Consider the following 24,308-nt stretch of genomic DNA (forward strand, 5'->3'; position numbering starts at 1 on the left):
TGTGTTGTACCTCCTCTTTCCTCTCTCGGTGGCGGCGAGGACATGGCAGCCAATGGGGGAGACTCTGCCATGGATGAACTGCAGGCAAGAGGCAAAGAGGCACGCAGCACGGGTGGTGCTATGGAGTGCCTCTGGCCAAGCAGCTCACCCATGGCCGAGTATCAATCAATCAATTACTATGGCTAAAAGAGTACCTTTGAAAATACTTACTTCCATCCATACATCACACTATGAGCAACAGTTCACTGTTTCTTAACTGACTCGCTGGCGATCGGCAACTGACAGTTAAGACAGTTGGATGTCAAACATTAGCAATGATATTTTTCAACAGCAGATTACGTTTACAGTTCATTTATGTAGACGATCATACTAGATTATCTTTTCTTAATTTACTTCAGTTAACAAGTGACAGCTACTGTTAGCGACCTGACTAACGGATACCTCGCTAACGAAATCAGACCACTTTTGTTAATCAATCATGGCATAATGACATAGTACACTGTTTATTTCTCGGTAACTTTTAAAAAAAATAAGCAAAAAAATCAAAGAAACTTACATCGGTGAGGACTTGTGTTGGTCTAGACCGTCATAACATCACTTTCTGCCGCCATCTTTTTACATTTTTTCTCTCTGGGCTCTTCACGGCGCACAGCTTTATGGGTAACAGACAGCATCAAGGCTACACCGATGGTTCCTTGAAAAATGACCGTTATGTGACGTATTCTAAGGTGTCTTCTGACCCCAAAGAAAAAAAAATCAGCAGAATGGGACAGTACTTCCTTATCTTCTTCTAACTCCACGTTTCCACAGACGAATTTTAGCGATATTTCGTCTAGGGGTCGTGGTCAGAAAAAACATGCTTGGCTTGGTAGCGAGTGTCAAGTAACAAGTTCGGCTGCAGTGCAGCGCTAATAGCATTTTAGCAGCTACCTTTTACATTGATTTTCAATTGAAGTGTTAGCAGCAAGCTAACCATAACGGTCGAGAGCTTAATTTAAGACCTAAAATATTCTGTTTGCCCTGACAGTGTTCGTATAGTATATTAACAACAAACCGAGTCGATGTAGACATATAAAAGTCGTGTAAACACCTTTATTCACATACAAATATTTCCAGTTAAACAGTCTCCCGAGACCTAGGATTAGCAGCTAGCTTCTACATTGATCTTCAATTAAAGCGTTAGCACCCAGCTAACAACAACGGTCGAGAGCTTAATTTAAGACCTACAATATTCAGTTCGCCCTGACAGTGTTCGTATAGTATATTAACAACAAACCGAGTCGATGTAGACGTATAAATGTCGTTGTTTGCTAGGCAACACCTGAAACACACTGTCGAGATAAGACTTGAGAGGTGAACAAAACAACATGTTTTCTATTTTAAATGACCATATATTTTCAAAATGAAAAGAGCTAAAAATGCCATAATAATCAACTTACTAACCTCGATCGATCGGTCATGCAGGGAAATATCAGACTTCGGCTTTGCCGTATCAACATCGCTATCGCTCGAGCGATACTTTACAGCCTCAGTCTGATATTTCCCGACATGACTTCACTCCCGGTTAGTAAGTAGTTCATATATTAGATAGAACTTACAAAGGTATTGCATTATTTGCAATTGTTTTTATTTAATTGAAAACCACTGCAATAAAACAAGGAAAACAATATGCCTTATTTATTTTTGCTAGCTAGATTGTTGTTTACCCATATTTCTTTCATAAAGCAGTAATAATGTAGTAGTTTGCTATATTTTCCTTTTATTTATTTCATGTACAAAATATTTACAAATGCTTTCAATAAACTATGCCAAAAATGTTTTAATGCCTGTATTTTATTTTCATTTGAATACTTACTTTTGTGACTTATTTAGTTGTAATGATAATATGACCTTTAAATTGAAACACAACCTGTGGTAACAGAAGATGGAGGGTTAAGGAAAGGGGAAGAAGAGAGAATATGGACGAGAGCGGACGGCTAGGTTGAGCTTGCTGTTCATAACTTTACAATTAGAATGACACTTATTATCTATCTAGGCTATAGGAAAATATTTGAAATGAGTTAAGTTGTTGGGCAGATAACGAGGACATCAGTGACTGTTCTTGGGCAATTTTTTTAAGTTTAAAGAACGTGAGTAGTCTACCTCCTGACGCTTAGCCTGGTCTCCATTTTAGCTCATAGTGCTCGAGCCAGACGCAGTTACCATCGTCCTTGGTGCACAGGGAACTTTGCTGAGTTGCCTATACAGGAGGATTCCTTTGACGTTTGTATGTACAAGACAGATGGACAAAAAGGATTGACGCCAGCGTGAACAGGTCGACACACTGAACGGGGCTCCGTGCACGCTTTCACAGGACTCACCACTCTCTTACCTTCCAACGCCTCAAGGTAAACGCTTCAACTTTTTGTTTGCTTTCGAGCTAAGCGGCCATTTAGTTATAGTCTCACCGCGCATACTTTTATCAGGTAGCTGAACTCTCCCTTATGGGCCATACCACCACAGGCTCACAGCACAGGTGTGATGTCATGTGGCAAATAAATACACATTATACAAATTTAAAATGGTACCAATAACAATTAGGTGTTTCTAATACTAAATCGAGGCTTCCGAACGCGCCAGAGGTGGTTTCATCTCTACGATGTAGGCCACGGTTCCCGAGATGCACCCTAGTTGCACTCTGCCTATAAATACCCGCGCAGCCAAATTCAGCTCATTCAAGCCAGGATTTCGACAGGGAAGGCAGCACTTTTTGGAGCTCCTGTGTTTTTCGGCTTGAAGTCTAGCAATATGGCTGCTTTTGATGGAAGCATGACAGACACTACTGAACCCTCAAAGACTGGCTCTGAAAACAGGGTCAACCTTGAATCAGAGTTCAGGAAGGCAGAAAATGTCAAATCTTTTTTACTTTCGGAGGAGGTCTGTATCCGTGTTTGCATTCTTTCATCATCCCTTGTCCCGCTAAATGTTTAGATTACTTGTACGATGTGGATGGGGTCGTCGTGAAATTGCTTTCAGTGACAGGGTTAAAAAGAGGACTTCACTACCTTCTTCTGCCGGAGATGACCCAGAAGACTGTGGCACCTCATTTTAATTTTTTAAAGAAGCATTTGGATTTGGAATTGTACTCAAACAGCGGTCTTGAGGCCTTGAAAAATTGTTTTGGGACAACCCTAGTGTGTTTCACTGAATCTGCTTGGCTTTACCAATGGAGCTGGGGGTTCACTTATTTTTGCACACAAATTCAATGTGTCATGTAGTTTTTTTGGTACTCACATAATTCCCTCTAATCAAGTATGCAATTGATAAACATAAACCTGACGGTTCATATGGAAAACTGGTGATGATAAAGTAGGAAAATCATGGTAAACCAACAGTAAACTTTAAATTGCTCAAGGGGTTCACATAATTTCAAGCAGCACTGTATGATTTAGGCCGGTACCTGCTCGAATTAAGTTCAAGACAATGTTTGCCTACTGAGTGCTTGCCGGTTCTGCTCCCACCTTCCTAAATGCTCTTGTAAGGGCAAATGTTAAACCCGGGACGCTGCGCACGTCTAGCGAGCGTCGTTTACAATCCAGACTATTCTCATTTGTAGTTCCATGTTGGTGGAAGAACTGCCTAGTACTACTAGAGTAGGGGCGCCCTTATCTACCTTCAAGAAGCTCTTGAAGACCCATCTCTTCAGAGAGCACCTACCTTCCTAACTGGCACCTTGACTAGTGCTTAACTTGTACTTCAGCAGTTACATTCCTGCACTTATTTTTTCTTTCTATGTCATTTTTCGATTTCTTATGTAAAGTAGTATTTATTGTTACACCAGGTTTGTATTGCTCTTAGCTTGACTGTTCTCTCCCTTGTACGTGACTTTGGACAAAAGCGTCTGCTAAATGACTAAATGTATGTAAATGAATTCGACTAACTTAAAGCTTAGCTTGTGTTTCAACTACTCAAAATGGTATAATCCTGCTTTTATTGCCGGGCTGATCTACCAAGAGAGAACATGTGAATTTGGATGGAGCCGAATTCCTCCTTGATGAGCAGTCTTTCACGCTCGAACTTGGGACATTATTTGTCTGTGAGTACATGTTTTAAGTTGGTATATTTAATGCCGTTTATAGAATTTTGAAATAACGTTGAATTTTAGTTTCTAGATGTTAACCAATTATTCGCTATTTGGCAGCTAAACTATGCTAGCTCTCGTGGTTTCATGCTGCCCTTATGCCACATTAGCAACTGTTTCCACATTCAGAGACTGTAATGTGCAGCAAGGTGTTAGTACTGTAATGTAAGAGCGCCGTTACAGAGACCAGTACTCAAAGTTAGACTACAAATATAACAAGTTTATTATTTATTGGGGACAAACTCATAAATGACTTAAGTCGAGCTCAATCGGCAGGAATTGGGGTACGTTATCAAAACTATTGCACAAGCCACTTCGCCTTACCCACACACAGAATATTGTACACACCCAAAGGCCCTACAGGGGATTTATAAATAAGCACGCATTTGCTAAAACTCTTAAATAGACACCGCAAATTGGTCACCCTTTCACTGCAAACAATAATCACACAGGGGCTCATAGGCAAGTCAATCCATTCTAAAACATTTCCCTGAACCCACCCGCGATTTATAACATCTTAGCGACAATCCCTTCCCAAATCCCCACACACATGCACACACAGAGTTCATGAAAGCACGTTAAAACTATGGCTTAACTTCCCTCCGTCTGGCAGCCATTGAGAACCTCCCGTCACTGCTGGTTCAGTCCGTGGGCACCGGCGTCCCGGTTACACAAAAAAATACATCCAGTCCGAGCGGTCCACGCCGGTTTCATGCAAAGTCTAGATTCTGTGCTCTTGCCCAATAAATATTCCTGTGCCTGAGAATGTGCACAACCAGTCCAGTGTGTGTGAAGTCAGCCCAATTGTGGAAGCATTCCCCAGCCAGGTTGAGGTTATGGGCCATGCAGAGAACATGTAACGACTTTGAGAACACCGATGCAAGAACATCTCTATGCGCCTTCTCGCAATATGCTGCAGAGTCGGACACAAAAGCAATGATGTCGTTGAACTTGATTTCAACACTCGTCACTCCTTGTTTTACGGATTAGCTCAAGGTGGCATGATTACATCCATTCATCCTCATGACCGCGATCAGGTAGTACTTGCCTGGAATGCCAGCAACAACATTCAGGATACTATGATCGCGGATATCAGTTGACTCATCGGCAATGATAGAAACTGGTTTATCCTTCAGTATGGATTTTAGGCATTTGAAATGTGCCTCAAATAGCCGCGGTACGTATATCTGCCGCAGCGCGTGAGCCTGGGGAAGTGAACCCCCCTGCTTGCAGTGCTTGAGCATGAATGGCCTCTGGATCTTCTCCAGGGGTTTGTCTGACATGGTTCACATCTTAACATAATCGAGGGTGAAGTCCTCACGCATTCCTCTGCTCTCCGTACTGCTAGGAAGGCTGTCCAGCGTAACCTGCTGCTTGACCTTGGCCAGCGCCCCCTTTCCATCATTCCAACTCTCCATCATTTAGCTGGAACATGTCTGATGTTGTAGGTGTTCGTGGTAGATTTAATTTACTATGTATTAATGCTCATATAGCCTACAAGTGCAATGCAGCTACTAGCAGTGTTCATAACACCTAGTACCTTGACTTACTGAGCTGTCATGCCACCAACAGTGGCTGGGCCATAATATGGTGCAATGCTGGCTGTTGACTCTACTGCCTGTTCTTTGGCACGTTGCGCTTGGCTTTTTATATGCCTTGTGACATCTGCCTTTCCTTGATGGGCACAGCTGTTCTTGTGTCTGCATACAGAGCACCAAAAGTAGGAGGTGGTTGTGCCTACAGTGATGAAGGGCCATTCTGCTGTCCACTCCCTTTTAAAAGTGCACAGATGGCTGCTCCACTCTTGGCCTTCTGCTTCTTCAGGGTTCCTACCCTCATTTCCATTGTAGGACTGGTGTTTGGCGATGGTGTTAAGGGTCCACAACACCTCTCCTTTCATTGTTGGTGTGGACCCAAAAGATGCGCGCAGATCCACCCTAGCAGTCGTAACTTGAGGAGCTGTACTAGTGGTAGTGGTAGCAGCTTGCTGGTTATCTCCTTCTAAGGCACATTTACATGAAACATTCCGGCGATTGATGGAGTTTGATCCTTTACTTTGCTAGCTTAAATATGCTTGGACGACTTAGCGTGCGACTCTGCAGCCTTCATGCCCATGGCACCAAGCACCAAGCTGACAGATGTATTTCCCGCAGGGTCATCTCTGGAAAAAATAAACCAATTGGCAAATGTTACACAAACAACCGTGCAAACAAAAATACTGAGCAAGTATAACTGTAAAATAACAAATCACAATATGCAACTCAATATAAGAAACATGCAGACATAGAGAGTTTCCAACAGGAGAATAACAATATTCAGTTATATTAGTATATCAGCATTTAAATTCTCACACAAGAAATACTATGTAAACAGCAAACAGATTAGAACAGGAAAACATCTACGTGTGAGGAAGACTGCATCCTGGCTGGATAGCCAGCTAGCATGCTTGCTAAAATTCTTGCTAGCTTATTAGGCAGACTATGAAATGAATATATAATAACTTCTCAAATATCATGATTGATAATCAAACTCAAACAGCATATGGTACATATTAAAATATAGATAGCTGGATACTTTATTAATCCCGAGGGAAATTTAGGAAAAATACAGTTTGACCAAGTGAAAAAACATTGCATCGTAGAAGCATCCACATGGCTGGTTAGCCAGCTTGCTAAAATTCTTCCTAGCTTATTCGGCAGAATATGAATGTATAATAACTTATCAAATATCATGATTGATAATCGAACTCAAACAGCATATTGTACATATTAAAATATAGATAGCTGGATACTTCATTAATCCGGAGGGAAATTTAGGAAAAATACTGTTTGACCAAGTGAAAAAGCACTGCATCCTGGCTACATCCACATTGCTGGTTAGCCAGCTTGCTAAAATTCTTCCTAGCTTATTCGGCAGAATATGAATATATAACAACTTATCAAATATCATGATTGATAATCGAACTCAAACAGCATATGGTACATATTAAAATAAAGATAGCTGGATACTTTATTAATTCTGAGGGAAATTTAGGAAAAATACTGTTTGACCAAGTGAAAACGCATTGCATCGTGGCTGCATCGACATTGCTGTTTAGCTGGTAGCATGCCATTATTCCGACGCCCCTTTGGTCCGACCCGTCAATATTCCGAAAATTTCCCATTAATCCTACAGCCCACTAATTCGAAATGATTAACATAAACCCATTGCTCCGACAGCTCAATGTTCCGACCAATGGCTGTTTGGGGTCGGTCAACATAATTCCCCAGGTCGTATGTTCCTCGCCCCTCTTTTACCCGGTGCCAAGTAGACTGCCGCTGTAAGGGCAGACGCACGTTGTAGATGCTCTACTTTGCGCCCAGACACCAGAGACGCAATTGAGACAGATACGGACAAGTTATTTCGATTTTTGGTCGAGCTAGAGAAGTCTAGGCCAGCAGCGTCTTTGCAAATGTAAAATAAACAAAACAAACCAACTACGGATGGGCTAACAGCAGCATAGGTCTACTGCAGCCACGCACAGTTCGAGGACGGGAGGATAGCTTAATGGAAAGAACCCTGTTTGCGCTGCTTTTCGAGAGCTGTCATGGAAAGATGATTCCGCTTTGGTTTTGAGATTCACAGTTTTCTATCGATTTAGCCTATATAATTATAGTAACAATAATAATAATAGCTAATACTATAGGCCTGTAGGCATGCATTATTTTATCATGAGGTGACGGTGATCTAAAGCAGCTTTTGGTCGGAACATTGAACTGTCGGGACAAAGGGTTTCAATTTATTGGTGAAAATCTATCTAAGACTAAGGGCTGTAGGATCAATGGGACATTTTCGGAATATTGACGCATCGGACCAATGGGGCGTCGGAAAATGAGCTGACCCCGTTTAGCTAGCATGCTTGCTAAAATTCTTGCTAGCCAGAATATGAATATAATGAATATAAACTCTTATCAAATATCATGATTGATATTTGAACTCAAACAGCATATGGTACATATTAAAATATAGATAGCTGGATACTTCATTAATCCCGAGGGAAATTTAAGAAATATGTACATCTTGACCAAGTGAAAAAGCACTGGTGCTGAACAGTATGCATAGCCTAAACCTACACGTATCTGACGTTAGCAGATTAGCAGGAGGCTTGGTTGCATTCTTGCTTTTTAGCAAGATAATACTTGGTAATAATATTGGGGAAACATACCGAAATGCATGCTAATAGTATAAGTATAATACACAGCCATAAATGCAGAAATGTACTTACATGTCAAGGACAGGATCCAGTCTTTCATCCAAATTTATCTCCTCCTCAGAATCCAAGCTTGCACCATCTGAGCATTGATCCAAATCAAGGTATAAATCCTCGTCATCGCTGTTAAAAACCATCTCTAAGACTTGTTGCCGTGTATATCTCTCCATTTTTACAGATGGATTTAATAGTATAACAAACGAAAGACTCAAAACTCGTGCGTTATCAGATGGGACTGAAAAGCGCTATGAGTTGCGCGCGTGACGCACGCTGAGATATATTGAGAGGTGGCAGTTACGCTCAATCCAATCAGGCCTCTGCATTATTCAAACACAGACAATATGCACATCGTTTTAAACCTGACAATGAGTACTATTGGTTGAAATAGGTGTCAATCAGTTTCCAACGAGTTGATACGAATAACAACCATTTTCGTGAAACCGGAAGTCGTGCATTAGCTCACCGATGATCGGTAGTAAACATGAAAATGAACGTAGAACAAGGAATAAAACTTTACTCTGGCCCAAAAAAACTACACAGTTTTGTAAAAGAGATATATGGCTTTGATTATAAAGGTATATTTAGGTAAAAAAAAAAGACGTATCATAGCCTCAAGGAGTTCGAGAAGATTGAGATCATATTATATTGAAAATGACAATGCGTTTTGTGCTGTGATGTGAGTACATAAATAAACTACAATAATATCCTCAGTTAAACTATTCAGTGTCATAATTTAGTTGTTTGGATAGATAACGATTGTTTCATGGCAGAAAATACGACATTTTGGCAAAGATAGGATGTTTTAATGGAAAATTAGTTTGACAAGACGTCAGGAGGGGTGGAAACTGCAGGGGGCACATCACGTTTTTCTGATTTTTTTTTTTTTCAATGAACTGTTGGACACAGGCATTTGATATTACGTGTGCTTGTGGCAGTATTAGTGCTTACTCAGAAAAGACATCTGTTTATAGTGAAATGTTTTTTATTTTTGTGGCTACATACACTAATTAAATTGTTATCAGCTCCGGGGCGCCGCCGCTTCCACCAGGGGGCGCTTCAGAGGTAACAGGTTAAGAACCCGCGGGAACCCTGTTCTTCCCTGTGTCTACTCTCATCTCCACAGTTTTCTCTGCTGGCACTTCTGTCTCATCCTCTGTCTCTGTGTTCTCAATTTGAATATATTCTTAATCTTCGCCCTCATTGTCCTCAATCTCTTCTGATCTCTCTTGATCTTACATCTCTTCTGAGCCCTCTGCACTCATTTTCAGGGGGGGGGGGGCTGTCACTGGCACTGCCCAGAATGACAGCAGATCTCTCTGCGAGCTCTTCCTCTTACCTAGCATCTATCAAAAGATAGGAACATACATGGGTAGAAATTGCTGTCCGTCTGTCCGTCAATGTGGGTGACCCTGGCAGTCCACATTCACCCCACACTCGACCCACAAACACTCCCATTCGTGTCGTCTCACCCTCTGCCCTATTGAAAAATAGTGTTTTGGGTGGATTGTGGTAGCCAGGGAGGCTTGGTCTCATTTTGCAAAACTCCAATAGATTTCTGTATAGGTCCTTTGAAATGCAGACCTTGGCAGCCCCAAAGGTCTTTGCTGTTTTATGCAGGGGTACCTGAGAAAATGGACAGGCATTAGAAAAGACAAACTTTACCAGACAGGTTGGAAGAACTTTGCAGCAGTCATTATATGGAATTAATGACCTGCGAACGTTGGGGTGGCCCATTCAAATCAACAGAACTTTTTGGAACATTCTGAAGAGCAATATAATAAACTCACTGTAATGGTAAAAGAGGCCTTGTACTCCTCTGCTATCTCAACATCCTCTGATGTCATCCCCATGAATACACACTTCCTGTGCCCAGTGGTTGCTGTCATGCCCCCCACCAACAGCCCTACCACTCGGGCCAGAAGAATGGGGTTGGCTTGACCAACACTGAGGTCCTTGAGAGAGCTTGGGGTAACTTATGAGCAGTGTTGGGCAAGTTACTTCAAGACTGGAATGCATTATTTATTACTTGTTACTGTCATTTAAAAGTAATTCGTTACATTACAAAATTACTGTATTTAAAATGTAAGGCATTACACTACTATTGTATTACTTGTAAGTTACTCGCACCAAAATCACTGGAAGTATGGATTTGGCAATCTTAATGAAGCTCAAGATGCTCAATTAGTGAATCACACATCCAGTGGAAGGTGATGTGGTATCTGACTTATGGTAAACAGTAGAACATAATAGCCACAGTGATGGCTCATGACACAATACAAAGAACAATCATCGCAAGAACAGACAAAAGGTCAAAGTCTGGCAAATTGTGATAGAAATACTGTAACTTAGGGCCTATTCATATTTACAATAATTGGACTGTATTGTAATGTCTAAATTTATGACAGGATACAAAATTAGCATTTCTATGCCTTTATTATTTCCAACTTCACAGCATTAAGCATAGTTTATGCGTCATAAAAAAATATTGCCTTGAGAACATGCCAGCAGTAATCAGCCAATTATCTGCACAATTTACATCTAAAGACACAAAGAATCCCAGAAGATTATCGGTCACACATGCCATGATTTTTTCACGAGTAAGGCCATATTCTGAAAAAATGTCCTCAATCTCTGTAGTAATTTTATCATATGTATGGCGATCCCTGAATCATCTACAAGCTATTGCTGCCTTCCTCCTCTTCAAACTTTCTTTGTCGATCCAGTGCACTGTGACCCCAAGGTAGCTTCTGTTATTTGCACTCCAAAGATCAGCGGTAGTGGACACATGGTTCTGTACTTCAATGGTCTTTTTGAGTTCCCTCGTCATGACTGTGTATGCCTTATCCAAGTCCTTTGTGAAGGTTTTTCGGCTTTGAAGTACATGCTGAAAATATAAGAAAATAGCCAGATTTCAAATTCAAGCATCTAAGATATAAACACTACATATTAGCTAAGGGGCCTTACAATGTACAACCCAAATGAAACCAACTATTTTTGTAAGGTATGGCTGTGCTGAACATGGACAATAGTGATGTGTCGTTCGTGAACGATTCGTTCATTTTGAACGAATCCTTACAATGACTCGAGAGTAACGAGTCCTCTCAAAAAAAGATTTGTTCTTTTTCTCGTTCATGACCGCGCATCGGGACAACTGTGACTGTGGCATTGGCTAAGCCAAGGAAACAGAAATGATTTGTTGAATGCAGGTCACGTGAAAAATGATCCAAAGACCCGTATCCGAGAGACCCAGAGTTTGTTCCGAATCGACCCCTTGAGCCCTTCGAGCCCCGACTTTCAGGGGTTAGGGGGCCACACTGACAAAATCAGCAGAATGCAGAGCACTGAAAATGGCCGTATCATCCCCTGAAAATGGTCAAAATATGTAGTGTGATCTGATCACGGGTCACTACTCGCCCCAAACGGCCATCATCGGAACAGGAGGAGCCAAAGCTAGCTTTTCATTTTATATCGAAAACAATGGCGGACGAGGTACATGAGGTGGCTACAACAGAGGCGGTGGCAGAAAACCGTAAATGTAAGTATTAGCGGTAATTAAACACTGTACTGATATTAAATGTAATACTAACATGCCATTCTCAGATTAATGCAAGTGATATGAGAATGTTTTGGTGCAGTTGACGATTATTACCGACTGTTAGCATACCTAGTTAGGTACCATTAGAAACCATTGGGTAAGCATGGCAGTTATGCTAAGCTATGCTAGGCTATGTGGCTATTCCACACGAAGGCGCACCTTTATCGGGGGACTTCGTTTGAGGTGCGGGGGGCAGGCTCCAGGCGGTCGCTAGCGATCGCTAAATGGACCAGTACGACGACTGATAGCTATGTCAGTCATCGAGCAGTGTTAAACAAGGGCTGTTCTGTTAATCAATCAAATGCCAACATGTAATAATGGATTAACAATGGATATGCTCAGTTTAAATAACGGTTTAAAATGTGTACTTTTGTGGAGTTAACGATACCGACAGTTTGCATACCTAGCTACGTTTGCCCGTTAACAAATGCCTTCCAATAATTAATACTGTTACGATACTTATTTAAGCTTGTCTATCTAGAAAATAATTGTAGCTTTCAATCGTCTTTGTGTTTGTTTTTTGTCGTGGTAAAGCCTTAATCCCGTGGAGAGGTGCAAACAAGCACCTCTTCACGGGAAAGAGGAACTCTGCAGAGAAGGGATTTGAGTAAGTAAAATAAAAAATACACATATGGTAGCTAATAGGGGTTTACTGTAAATGGTTTCCTTAGTTGCTTACTTTGCAATGATCAGTGTGGTTATTATTGTGTCAGGGATTTGAGGCGAGATGTTAAGGCAGCATATATTTTCACTAGGGTCTTCATCAAGGATCGTGGGCTTGGGGGCCTAAACCCCAAACTCTTGAAGAAGAGGTGGGAGAACCTCTCCAGCAAATACAGAGTAAGCTTAGTGTAGCCCTGTGGAACAACTCACTTGCACAATGTAAAGATGGCATGGCTAGTGAGTGTATACATGCAGTGTACATGTATGTGTACATGCATGCAATATACTATGTTATGTCATGTGTATATATACATATATACAGCCGCGGAAAAAATTAAGAGACCACTTCAAAATTATCAGTTTCTCTGGTTTTACTATTTATTGGTATGTGTTAAAGTAAAATGTACATTTTAGTTTTATTCTATAACCTACTGGCAACATTCCTACCAAATTTCAAATAAAAATATTGTCATTTAGATCATTTATTTGCAGAAAAATGACAATTGGTCAAAATAGCAAAAAAGATGCAGTGTCTTCAGATCTCGAATAATGCAAGAAAACAAGCTCATATTCATTTTTAAACGACACAATACTAATGCTTTAACTTAGGAAGAGTTCAGAAATCAATATTTGGTGGAATAACCTTGATTTAAAGTCACAACTTTCATGTGTCTTGGCATGCTCTCCACCAGTCTTTCACATTGCCGTCGGGTGACTTTATGCTACTCCTGGCGCAAGAATTTAAGCAGCTCGGCTTCTTTTCATGGCTTGTGACCATCCATCTTCCTCTTGATCACATTTCAGAGGTTTTTTATGGGATTCAGGTCTCGAAATTGGGCTGGCCATGACAGGGTCCTGATCTGGTGATACTCCATCCACACCTTTACTGGCCTGGCTGTGTGGCATGGAGCATTGCCCTGCTGGAAAAAACACTTCTCAGAGTTGGGGAACATTGTCAGAGCAAAAGGAAGCTAGTTTTTCTTCCGGGACAACGTTGTACTTTGCCTGGCTGAGGTTTGTAAAAGCCCATAAGGATTCGTCTTCTCTGATGAGTCCAATTTCACAGTAGGTGCAAGACTCTGTGGCTTGTAGGCCTCTCCAGGTCTCCGTCTAACCATCAGACGACCATGTGTTGGGCAAAGCTGAAAATTGGACTCATCAGAGAAGACGAACTAGGAGACCCTCCAGTCCACTTTGGTCCAATCCTTATGGTCTTTTACTAACCTCAGCCAGGCAAAGTACAACGTTGTCCCGGAAGAAAAACTTGCTTCCTTTTGCTCTGACAATGTCCAAGATGGTCCCACCATTACCAAGGAGGCAATAGTCGGGTGGAGGGTAAGACCGCAGGTAAAAAAAAAGGGCTGTTTCTCAGTACCCTGGCATCATGCACTGAACCAGGGTAGCCCACAAACACGTCAATGAACCGGCAGCGGTCATCAACGATCGCCTGCAGCTGGATAGAGTGGAAGAGCTTCCTGTTGAAGTAACAGGCAGCATCTTCCACTGGGGGCTTCACCCTGATGTGGCAGCCATCAATCGCCCCCACCACTCTGGTAAATGCTGCTGACCCAGCCAGATGAGCGGAGCGGGCACCGAGTCGTGGAAGATCCTCTCCTGTAGGGTGTTTTACCACCGCGTACAGGAGAGCGGCGATCCGCCCACTGATGCGGTGCACCACCCTGTGAACGGTGGTCCGGGGCATGTCAAACGCCCTGGCCACCACCCGGTAGGAGGTGCCGCTGGCGAGCCAGAACAAAAAGACCAGGCAGGAGATCTCGGGGCCCCAACCATGGTCACAATCTGTGCCCAGCACAGCCATCAATGCATTGAAAGACTCCCTAGTGAGCCTGAAGTCCACCCTCAGGTCACTAAGCCCGTCGAAATACAAAGTCAGCAGTGGCATTGCCAGATTTATCTGGCTGTTACGCCTGGGGATGGCTGGCTGCTGTAGAGTGTGTGGGGAGGGGAAGAGAAGATTCAAATATTAATGTAGTCATTATATCAATAAAAATGTGATGTCATTGAGGTTTTGTAGTCATTTATTGCCTTTTCTGATTTATATTAGATTTGATGCATGTTTGTAACAGTAATTAATATATCTGTGTGTTTGATAGCTCATTGATTCATGTATCAGGGTAAACTTTACTACAACAGAGATGTGTATAAAGTAGGTATACAGTATATGTGGGCCTATTACAGCGTGAATTACAGCAGATGTTTTATTTCCATATGGTGTGTATGCGGATTGCAAAGAAAAAGGCTACTCCTGACAAAGGTAATTGAGAATTTTAGCATACCTAGCTAGGACAATTTTACAACTACTACATGAAGCTATGCTGTGAAGGTAAGATAAAATCACAATGAAAATGTACATACCATCGCGAGTTCGGACAGGAGGCGCAGGCTCCTGCCACGATTCATGAGATGCACCAGTTGAAATTTGTAGTGGAGGTAAGGGAACACCATTGACAAAACGAGGGCAATCAGTCCATTCATTTTGGCAATTCTGCTTTTTTTTGCGGGAGTCGTGAGCAGATATGAGTTTGACATTCCCGCCTCAGATTCGCGGGTACCGCGAGAAGATCTGCGTTTTTTTGCGATTTGCGTCCGTCAGTTCCGACAGCTGCTTAGGGCACTTTTCAGCGACAGGGAGTGCACTGTAGATGTCAGGGCCCTGTATTGCAGGGCCCTGTGCAAAGTGTAGGTTCGGAACACACTCTTAATGTGTGCCTCGTGTACGTCTTTCGTCCGGGGGTCAGACGAACCAGATTGAACAGATTAAGCCTTAATATCTAATCTACGACCTGTACAAAACCGACAGTAGTACTCATCCGAGAAGCTTTCCACAAAGCCTGCTATCCCGTGGGCTTCTAAGTTATCTGCTATGACATTGGACTGTTCCTTTCACAAAGCACCCAAGTTCTGAAATGAAAACACCATGTTCCTCTAAAGTAATCACATCTTGTAAAAGGGGCTCAAGAACCTTTTCGTAGCCATATGACTTGATGTGCATATGGGATTTTTGTCATTATTGTGCGTCCTTGATGCTCGAGTCCCCCGTTGTCACTCGCAAAATTTTGGTGAACCCTTCCTCCTCAACAATACAGGACCTTTTTTTTTTACCGGACTTTTCACATTAGAGAGTCTCTTCATCAGCTTCCGCAACACATCCTCCTGTAGATAAGTAAAATGCAGTGAGTAGGGTAGATCGAAAGGTGTCCAGTAGCATACACATAAATACAGAAGACATTACAAACATTAACCATATACATCTCACTCTTACATAGATTCAGCCCAAGGCAGGCAAGTCCTCCGAGGGCCGTACTATGAACACAAACCAGGATTTCCCCCTGCACTTTAGGCTTATATTTAAGGCAATCACCTTTAAAACAGACCCCACCTTCTTTAGGTCTCCTGAATATAACGTAATTGTATTGCAAGTGTATTTTCTAAGATTCCATTACAAAATATGTCATTTCATGTGAAGCTGCATAACATTAAAATTATATCGGGGCTGGATAAAACAGCCCCTGAGACATAGGTTCCCCACCCCTGACTTAAACATTTCAGCCTGAAAAGTATAATATATATATTAAATGTTACATACCCACACACTGTCAGGTGACTGGTCCTTAATCATCGGGTAGTACTCAACTAAGCGTTTCGCCATGGAGACTACTTCATGTTTTGTTGGATACCGGGACTCCTCAGATGAACGGGCAATAGCAACCATATTGGTCATCATATTACTGGTAAGGCGGCAAAAAAGCTCATTAGATAAAAAGTCACCTCGTATTCTTTTCCAATCCTTTGCTTTTCAAAGTATAAACGTCTAGCCTGCTCTAGTTCACTGTCAGTGTAAATGACGAATTCCATACTGGAGAATTTGAGAAACTTCCCAGGAGGCACATGGTCATCAGGTTGAGCCCCTGGTGGCTCTACAACAGTAGTAGCATGCTCTTCCCCCTGTAAATATACATATATAGAAACATTATTAGTAATCAGGGTGGGGCCCAGCACAGAGCCTTGAGGGACGCTGTGGTTGTAAGATTTTTTTTTTGCCCAAGGCGACGTGCTCAGTTCTGTCGGTTAGGTAGGAGGTGAACCAGTTTAGCACATTGCCTGAGAGCCCAATGGTGTATTGCAGGCAGTGGAGGAGGATGTTGTGATCCACTGTGTCGAAAGCAGCTGTTAGGTCCAGGAGGATGAGGCGAGATGGGGAGCCAGTGTCTGCTGCCATCAGGAGGTCATTGGTGACTCTGACCAAGGCTGTCTCTGTACTATGGCCAGTACGAAAACCTGACTGCAACTTCTCAAAAAGGTTATTAAGTTTGAGGTGATCTTGGAGTTGTGCTGCAACAGTTTTTTCCAGAACCTTTGACAGGAAAGGAAGATTGGAGATGGGCCTGTAGTTGGAGAGGACTTCAGGATCCAGAGAGGGTTTTTTCAACAGTGGTCTGATGACAGCAGTTTTTAACAAGTTAGGGATATGGCCGGCCAGGAGGGAGAGGTTAATGATCCTGGTGATGAGTGGAGAGATGGCAGAGATGTTGGTTTTCAGCAGGGTTGAAGGGAAAGGGTCCAGGGCACAGGTGGACAGCTTCATTTTTTCTGATGATAGCCTCCACCTCTTCCTGCGTGACATCAGAGAAGAAGCAGAGGGGCGGGACAGACTTTAACAGTAGTCGCACGGTCAGTGCATCATGCTTGCAATATTCAAGCAGAAGACCCTGCGGTCAACCTGTTGTGGGCCAGGTATGGCCTGCAGGGTCTTTTCGGCAGGGGCAAAATGTTCAGTGCCATGGGGATGCACGAGGCCGCAAACGTGCAAACCACGCTGGAGCGGCCACTTGACGTGGGAAGGGGAGTGCTTGACTGCTTTGGGGAGCAGCGAGACATCAGTTTCGTACAAATGTACGTGGATGCTCCCCACTGCCAGTTGGGCCGTGGCGCAACCAACCCCGTCAGTGGTGCGGTTGCACTTTGCGGCCTCCAGCACCCTAGCTCAAGAGAGGCTATGAGAAAGGCGGCCAAAGGCTACCTCCTAGCACTAAGGGACAGCGTCCTGAAGATGAAGGGCCAGGTGGGGGTCCGAGTGGAATACGTGTGTCGGGTCGAATTCACGAGTTTCATACATCCGGACGACCCGGCAGCGTGGAGCGCTACGGGCCTCGACCGGCTGTTTAAAGAACACCCAGTACTGCATCCAGGCCGACACTCTGCCGGCAGCGTGCTCCTTGACGGGGAGCATGACCTTAGAAAAGCTGGCGGATGACATGGTGAACGCCTACAGGTTCACCTTCCCCCATGTGTCCGCCAGGGCCGTGCTCCTGGTCAGGGAGGCCGGTCTGGACCCAGTTACCTGTTACAGGCTGGGCCTAGAGGAGCTGAACATTAAATTTTTCCCGAGAGTGACACTGCAGGACCAAAGCAGAAACTATTCGGTGCGAAGAATGCCAGGCCATCTCTTTGTGGCCCTTCACAGGGCTGACACCGAGGCGCCTGTTGCGGCACTCATGATGACTCTGACCAGAGACATCTGTACGGAGATCGAGCGCCGCAACATTAGCTTCACGAAGCACTTGACAAAGTATATGCTGGAAGGGTTCCCGTGGCTAGAGGCGATAGTCAGGCACTCATATGCACACTGACCCCAGCAGAGAGGCTCACGCAGCTCACTTTTTTGAGCTGCGTGGGCTTAAAAATGAATAACTCCTTCATTGAATACGATCGAATGAAGGAGTTGATTCAGGAGCTCCCCGTCAGCCAGATGGGGATGCAGAAAATCTGCTGCCAATCGCCTGAGCTCCTCATGGAGGTCACTGCCTTCCGCCTGTGGAAACTCCAGAAGACGGTGCCTTACTGTCTTAACGAGAGGGCTCCACGGGTCATGGCAGCCTCCACCTCAGAGAAAACAAAAAAAAGACTCGGTCGAGAGGCAGCCAGAGGACCTGAGGATGGTGGACGATCCCGTTGGATGCATCCTGACTTCATCAGTCGGCGGTTTCAATATTCATGGCTTTTAATTTATTAAAATATCTGCTATGTTGAGAACTTACACAGGTGTAGGCTATCACTTGATTTGTCTACGCGTTTGAACGAGTACCAGCAGAACGCGGGTCCTCGGGAAGGCAGACAACAGCATTGGTTTATCAATGAAAGCTCAACTCGTTTGTGTTGCATCACGAATATAATAATATTATTATTGATAAACCGGTGCGGGTAAAAACTGTCGTTCCACTGCAAGGGCCAGTCCGACGTGCACGAATACACCTGTACAAATGCATTTCCACTCAAAATGCTGTCAAAAGTTTGATTATTGATTTCCAACGCAGCCTCCATTGGTGAAAATAATGGTATGTAGGTTGGTATTTTAAACATGAATAGTAATAATAGATAAACTTGACTTTAATAATTCGTGTGTTCCATTTCTGACCACTGGTTAGTTCTAGATTCTATTGATACAGATTTCAGTAGTTTGCATATGAGGTAAACCTTGATAATCTTTGAACCATACCTGATAGCACCATGGGGCTTGGACTATTTTCAATATATTAGCCTATCTATTTAAAAAAAAAAAAAAAAAAAAAAAAAAAAAAAGTGGAAGCAATATGATAACCTCAAGCATAGCCTCCATTATTTATGAAATGTAAAAAAAATAAATAAAAAAAAAACATTGATTTCTGCTGATAGCTAACACAGACTGTGCGCGCAATTTTTTTTTTGGGGGGGGGGGGGGGGGGGGCACCGAAGAGCCATTTTGACCCAGGAAAAACCCTCCGATCCAAAGGATGACTGTACTTAATGCAACTGACTCTGCATCAGATCTAGACTCACAGTCAGTTGATTGTTGACCAAAGGAACTGCCCAAATGATCTTCAACTGGAAACGGCTCAAGAAGAATCGGGGCAGCCTTAACAACCTTTATGGTGTCCTTGTGTTTGATTTGGTCACTTTTATGGAGAGTAAAGAAATCTTCAAACTCAAAATCCAAATACTGAACAGGTATTCCAAAGTTCTCCCTTACAACAGGTTGCAGTTCCTCCACAGTGGATGCGATCGCTGATGGAAGGAGCAACTTCTCAATCTGGTCCTCAATTACTACTCGGAGCTTTGCCTCAATCTTTGCCAGCCTGACAAAAGTTAACATGTTAGAGTATACGTACAGTGATTTGTGATTAAAGAGCCTGTATGTGACAAGAATAAATAATAATTAATACATTTAAAGAAAATATGGTAAAAATGATACCTGTATTCTGTCTAAATAACGTAGATGTATACATTTATTGTAATGTATTAATATAAATACATTTCAATAACCTTAAATTAACAAAAGATGTGACGCTTGAGCGTAACCAAGCGTTTTCCACTATAGGCTGCCAAAGGGTACACATCACCAAGTTTCTACTGCTCCACAATACACAATTTCCCAGTGTCCTCCGGCTGAAAAGATCTAAGATGCTCTTTATACCAGGCAGCAAGTAACTTCACAAAAAATGTTACTGAGTTGTTGTCGAGTCAAACTGTGTTTTAAACTTCACGTTGGGTTTTTTTTTTCATTGAAATGTACATTTATTTTAAAAATGCCTTTGCAGGTTAGGTAGACTGGACGACTCGAAAAAAGATTTGTTCATTTTACTGAACGAGATTCAAAGATTCGAGTCGGTAAAATGATCCGAACTTCCCATCACTAGCGGTTACATTCGGTTGTCGATGAGGCTAAAGCTTGAAATTTCCGCAGGTTCATGGTTCCACGTTGGGTTTTTTTTTTTTCCATTGAAATATACATTTATTTTAAAATGCCTTTGCAGGTTAGGTAGACTGTAAGTAGATATATTAATATTAATATATAGCTAACAGCAAGAGCAACAAAGCAGCAAAGGCTGCAATCCCAAAAGCTACAGCATTTCGGGGTTGGATTCCGGATTCCGTACCTGGTAGGTTCACAACCCAAACAGGCACTGCCTCTGACATATCCTCTCATGTGTTGTCCGTTCATTAATATAGTCCGTTGAATATATTAATATTAATATATAGCTAACAGCAAGAGCAGCAAAGGCTGCAATCCCAAAAGCTACAACATTTTGCTTCCACAATCAGTCGGGGTTGGATTCCGGATTCCGTACCTGGTAGGTTCACCACCCAAACAGGCACTACCTCTAACATATCCTCTAATGTGTTGCCCGTTCAATTAATTATCATGCGTGTTGTCTGTGGAATAGATTAGCATGCGGCTACATTCGGTTGTCGATGAGGCTAAAGCTTGAAATTTCCGCAGGTTCATGGTTCCACATTGGGTTTTTTTTTCATTGAAATATACATTTATTTTAAAATGCCTTTGCAGGTTAGGTAGACTGTAACAACCTGCTTAAAAAAAAGCTGTGTTTCGCCTCAAATCTCAAAGTCCATACACCAACCAGAGGCCCATAACCTTCAATCATGGCGGGGTAGTGTTTAAAAAATGTTTTTTTGGGTGTCAGTTTAGTTTCCAACTCTATGAACGGGCAAACACCAATTTAACTATGTCTCTTAAAGTCATGAGAAACTGCCAGGCAGAATCACCCTCAGGTACCCGCAAACCAACAAAGAGAGGCAAGAACCTGATTAAGGCCCAGTTTTCATAGGCATTCCCTCCTATAGTTCTGCGATAAACGTAATTTTGAGGGTAGTTGGCTTTGTCTGAGCCCTTAATAGGCCAGGCAATAGCCCATTGGGGGGGGGGGTTGACATTTATTTGAATTTGAATATCATGGGCTGCACACTATGGTCTTATCTGGGTTTCCAGAGCTGATATAGAACAAAAGAAAAATATATTATAACTGGCAAAACCGAGCCTTATTGTAGTGACTTAAGTGTGAAACAAATTACCATCTACTAATGAGTAAGTAAGCTTTAAACTTCCCTAACAACCCATGCACAAAATGAACAGTTTGACAACAGAAATAAGGAAAACATATTTATTTGCACATAAATTTAAACCGTCTGGCAATTCACTTTAAAAAAAAAAAAAATCGTTGGGCTCTTAAAAAATATATATATATACATTTCTCGGAGTTGAAGGGAGTATGTGTGTGTGTGTGTGTGTGTGTGTGTGTGTTTGAACTCTCCATTAGAAAATAAACAAATTAAACTAATTTAAACATGCAAATTAAACAATTACATTTTGAGTGAAGACCCTGAAACGGGCTTGCCTCTCCTGATGGGGAGCGGCGTCCCCCCAGCTTTCATCCTTTCTATTTTTTCCATTAAAGCTTCATCCTGCTGTATGGCAGCATCACATCTCTTGGCAAAGGCCAACACCGTGTCTCCACCTGGCCTGCTTGAGACCAGCTCCTGATAGAATTCAGGAGCTGCTAAATCCAGCTCACCAATGGCCGATGTTGATACCACTGTGTTGCGGTCAATTCTGTGTTTCCTAAACACCCTGGTCATGGTCTTGGTTGGTTTTTCGCAATGTTTTGAGGATCGATTTGTACCTCTGTACAATTTCGCCTGGTGTTTGAACTGGGGAGGAAATTTAAAAAAAATTGCACACATCTCAAAAACATACCGCTGCAAAGAATACCATACCAGACAATTGTACTTCAACACTATGGACTTGGTTGGTGTCGAACAATTCACACAAATGTATACATCTGTTCTACAATGTTTAACATTTATCAGCTGCATTGGCTATCCAAAAACCCATATTTAGTATTTCTGAGGCAGAAATCAGATGATTTTTTTATATTATAACTATATATTATATATTATAATATATTATAACTGGCGAAACGGAGCCTTATTGTAAAGTGTGAAACACATCATCTTCTAGTGATCAGTTACTAACCTTTATAGCTGGCAAAACAGAGCCTTATTGAGTGTGAAACACATCACCATCTACTAATGAGCTACAAACATTTGTAACTATTTTTTCCTTCAGGTGAAGAATTTCTTGTTTATCCTTCTGAAAAAGGACTGTATAAAAAATATATAAATATACACACACACACACATTTAAAAAAAAATCTTGGTCATTAGTTCATCATACACATTAAAAAAAAAAAAAAGCTTCAGGTTATTAGTTAATCATAAACATTAAAAAAAAAAATAAGCTTCAGGTCATTAGTTCATCATAGGAATGATTTTCTAACAAAGCTAAATGGTTACCATGTCAGAAGTCGCAAAGTTATTCTGAGCTTCAGTGTGAGTGAAATTGCAAAAAAAAAAGCCAGGCTGTTAACATCATCCAACAGACAAAATCAATGGCTCGCTAAAAAGCTTGGTTTTGAATGCATGTCCTTTCACTGAAAGTTGATTTCCATAATTATCTTCTGAAGAGCTTCAAATGTGTACCTTAGCTCTGGTGGCTAGCTCATGTTGACGGCATATATTACACCAAGCAACATTGCCATTGCAAATGCCACAGTACCCAACTTGTTGATTACTTCCACCCCTTCCAGGATGATTCCAACGTCCTTTGGGTCATCTGTGGGTTCTGCACCTTCATGTTTTATTACAAAGACACCAATGACTGTCTCGGCCATCTTCCTCTGGCTGTCTTCTCCACTGATGTCCTGTGGTAAAACATTACATAACTATTGAATTTCTTAAAAACCATCATCTTATTTCTGCAGTGATGAATGTATGGTAAAGTGAAAGCAAAGTGAGGTTGAACATTCTGAAAAGTTAAAGGTTGATTAGTTTGAGCACTTTCCTATTGTCATACCTGGGTCATGTGTGCCATGATGCTCCTGATCTTTCTTCCCAGAACTCCACCTTTCTTAGCGTACGGCCTCATGAGGTCTTCTGAGAGCAAATCCAGCCTTGTGAAGAACCTCGACTGCAATTGAACTGTTGTTATCCGCCTGAACACTGCATTCACCTTCATGAATATAAATCAAAGAAAGACAAAAGTACACAAATCAGAGAGAAATACACACTGAAAAACACTGCAGAGAGACTTTGCAAAAAGCTACAGGACACATAAACTTACCTCATTGACTTGAAAGAGAGCTGGCCACCTCATTTGGAATTATGCAACCATGGGTGTATCTTGAACGACCTCTTTCCGTTTTTGAGCAAAAGTCTTGTCCATCATTGTTTTCACCTTGTCCTCATTGTTTCCGATCTTTACATCGGACAGCAGGGCCAATCTCAGGTTCTCTAATGTTTCCACTGTTTCACCTGAGGGATAGTTGTGGCAGTAGTTGACTTCCGCTTTCCTAGGTTTCTTTACACCACAGGCAGGACTGCATTTGCCTTCAGGTTTTTGTTTCAGGGCATTCACTGTCACTTCAGGGCATCCAAGCTGCCTTAGCTTTGTTCGGTAGTTACCAAGCTTATACAGCCGCGGAAAAAATTAAGAGACCACTTCAAAATTATCAGTTTCTCTGGTTTTACTATTTATTGGTATGTGTTAAAGTAAAATGTACATTTTTGTTTTATTCTATAACCTACTGGCAACATTCCTACCAAATTTCAAATAAAAATATTGTCATTTAGATCATTTATTTGCAGAAAAATGACAATTGGTCAAAATAGCAAAAAAGATGCAGTGTCTTCAGATCTCGAATAATGCAAAGAAAACAAGCTCATATTCATTTTTAAACTACACAATACTAATGCTTTAACTTAGGAAGAGTTCAGAAATCAGTATTTGGTAACCTTGATTTAAAATCACAACTTTCATGTGTCTTGGC

This window comes from Sprattus sprattus, assembly GCF_963457725.1.
Source record: "Sprattus sprattus genome assembly, chromosome: 5".
Classification (NCBI taxonomy): domain Eukaryota; kingdom Metazoa; phylum Chordata; class Actinopteri; order Clupeiformes; family Clupeidae; genus Sprattus; species Sprattus sprattus.